The following is a 2,500-nucleotide window of genomic DNA, read 5'->3' on the forward strand; positions in this document are numbered from 1 at the left end:
GTGATCCACCGTCCAGGGTAATAGTTTTTAATTATTACACACTGGTTTTGTGTTGTAAAAAAATCAAAATATAATATACACATCATATTATTAAGAAAAATGTATTCATTGCGAAAAATGAAATAAAAAAAAAAAAAATTACCGCATACATAAATTTTCACACACACACACACATATATGTATCACACAGATGACGTACTGACACGGTTGACGATCGCGCGAGTTTTACAAGACAGACGTCCATGGATAACACTGTAACGCTGTAACGGCGCGGATTTATGCCGGTCGAAGCCAGTCTCTCCATAGTAGACATCAAATTCCCAAAACTGCTTAACAAACGCGACGCGTGATCATCGATCACTCCCGTGCGACATCAAAACTGTCGTCACACATATGTGTGTTGTGTTGTGCGTGTGTCTGTTTGGTAACGGATTATTTTTTGTATAATACACTACAGGCAAACGTCAATTTGTCATTGTGTATTAACACGTTAATGATCCTTCCGCAGGTTCCCCTACGGAAACCTTGTTACGACTTTTACTTCCTCTAAATGATCAAGTTTGGTCAACTTCCCAGCAACGCCGACGGCCGTGAAGCCACCGCGTGTCGGTCCGAAGACCTCACTAAATCATTCAATCGGTAGTAGCGACGGGCGGTGTGTACAAAGGGCAGGGACTTAATCAACGCGAGCTTATGACTCGCGCTTACTAGGAATTCCTCGTTTATGGGGGATAATTGCAAACCCCAATCCCCAGCACGAAGGAGTTTCAACGGGTTGCCCGGGCCTCTAGGCCAAGGAGAACATGCTGATTCCTTCAGTGTAGCGCGCGTGCGGCCCAGGACATCTAAGGGCATCACAGACCTGTTATTGCTCAATCTCGTGCGGCTCGAAACCGCCGGTCCCTCTAAGAAGAATTTTAATACGTCGCCAGTGAGTTGCGCGACCGCGAACGGCCGCGCGCACCTAAATGACGACGCCTATTTAGCAGGCTAGAGTCTCGTTCGTTACCGGAATTAACCAGACAAATCGCTCCACCAACTAAGAACGGCCATGCACCACCACCCACCGAATCAAGAAAGAGCTGTTAATCTGTCAATCCTTCCGGTGTCCGGGCCTGGTGAGATTTCCCGTGTTGAGTCAAATTAAGCCGCAGGCTCCACTCCTGGTGGTGCCCTTCCGTCAATTCCTTTAAGTTTCAGCTTTGCAACCATACTCCCCCGGAGTCCAAAATCTTTGGTTTCCCGGAAGCTGCCCGCCGAGCCATTGTAGTAACGTCGGCGGATCGCTAGATGACATATTTACGGTTAGAACTAGGGCGGTATCTAATCGCCTTCGAACCTCTAACTTTCGTTCTTGATTGATGAAAACACCTTTGGCAAATGCTTTCGCTGATGTTCGTCTTGCGACGATCCAAGAATTTCACCTCTAACGTCGCAATACGAATGCCCCCAGTTATCCCTATTAATCATTACCTCGGAGTTCTGAAAACCAACAAAATAGAACCGAGATCATATTCTATTATTCCATGCACGAAATATTCAAGCAGCATTTTGAGCCCGCTTTGAGCACTCTAATTTGTTCAAAGTAAAATTGTCGGCCCACCTCGACACTCACTGAAGAGCATCGCGATAGGATTTTTATATTGAACCGTACTTTTACATACGATTCACCGACGATATGCTCCGCAAACGTGTCAGTATCGATTCTAAAGAATCGCACCGACAGCGCGGAGCACAAATGCAACTACGAGCTTTTTAACCGCAACAATTTTAGTATACGCTATTGGAGCTGGAGTTACCGCGGCTGCTGGCACCAGACTTGCCCTCCAATTGTTCCTCGTTAAAATATTTAAAGTGTACTCATTCCGATTACGAGGCCTCGTAAGAGTCCCGTATCGTTATTTTTCGTCACTACCTCCCCGTGCCGGGAGTGGGTAATTTGCGCGCCTGCTGCCTTCCTTGGATGTGGTAGCCGTTTCTCAGGCTCCCTCTCCGGAATCGAACCCTGATTCCCCGTTACCCGTGACAACCATGGTAGTCGCAGAAACTACCATCGAAAGTTGATAAGGCAGACATTTGAAAGATGCGTCGCCGGTACGGGACCGTGCGATCTGCAAAAGTTATCCAGATTCATCAAAATGTTACGACTTCGGACGCAAGGCCCTCCGCCGATTGGTTTTGATCTAATAAAAGCACTCATCCCATCACTGGTCAGGTTCTGATTGCATGTATTAGCTCTAGAATTACCACAGTTATCCAAGTAACCGAGTAAGATCTAAGGAACCAAAACTGATATATTGAGCCATTCGCGGTATCGCCTTAATACGGCTTGCACTGAGACATGCATGGCTTAATCTTTGAGACAAGCATATAACTACTGGCAGGATCAACCAGGGAGCTGCCGTGTTTTCGTCGCGTGTCAGACACAACGACAGAAATACACTAGCGCCGACACGCGTGCGCCGCCCTCCCTCTAACGAAATCGTCGTTCGTCAGAAGG

General features: G+C 46.9%; 2 non-coding genes across 2 annotated transcripts in view; both read right to left on the reverse strand.

The window, feature by feature from the left end:
• Nucleotides 1–20, reverse strand: part of LOC125240393 — a 157-nt gene extending 137 nt beyond the window's left edge. The window contains exon 1 of the ribosomal RNA XR_007178619.1: nt 1–20. This exon is cut by the window's left edge and continues 137 nt beyond it. This is a non-coding gene — a ribosomal RNA (5.8S ribosomal RNA).
• A 471-nt stretch (nt 21–491) lies between these two features.
• Nucleotides 492–2,397, reverse strand: LOC125240390. The gene has a single exon (XR_007178616.1). It is a non-coding gene; the product is annotated as a small subunit ribosomal RNA (ribosomal RNA).
• Between the last annotated feature and the right edge of the window lie 103 nt (nt 2,398–2,500).

The sequence above is a fragment of the Leguminivora glycinivorella genome, chromosome 27 (assembly GCF_023078275.1).
Source record: "Leguminivora glycinivorella isolate SPB_JAAS2020 chromosome 27, LegGlyc_1.1, whole genome shotgun sequence".
Taxonomy (NCBI): domain Eukaryota; kingdom Metazoa; phylum Arthropoda; class Insecta; order Lepidoptera; family Tortricidae; genus Leguminivora; species Leguminivora glycinivorella.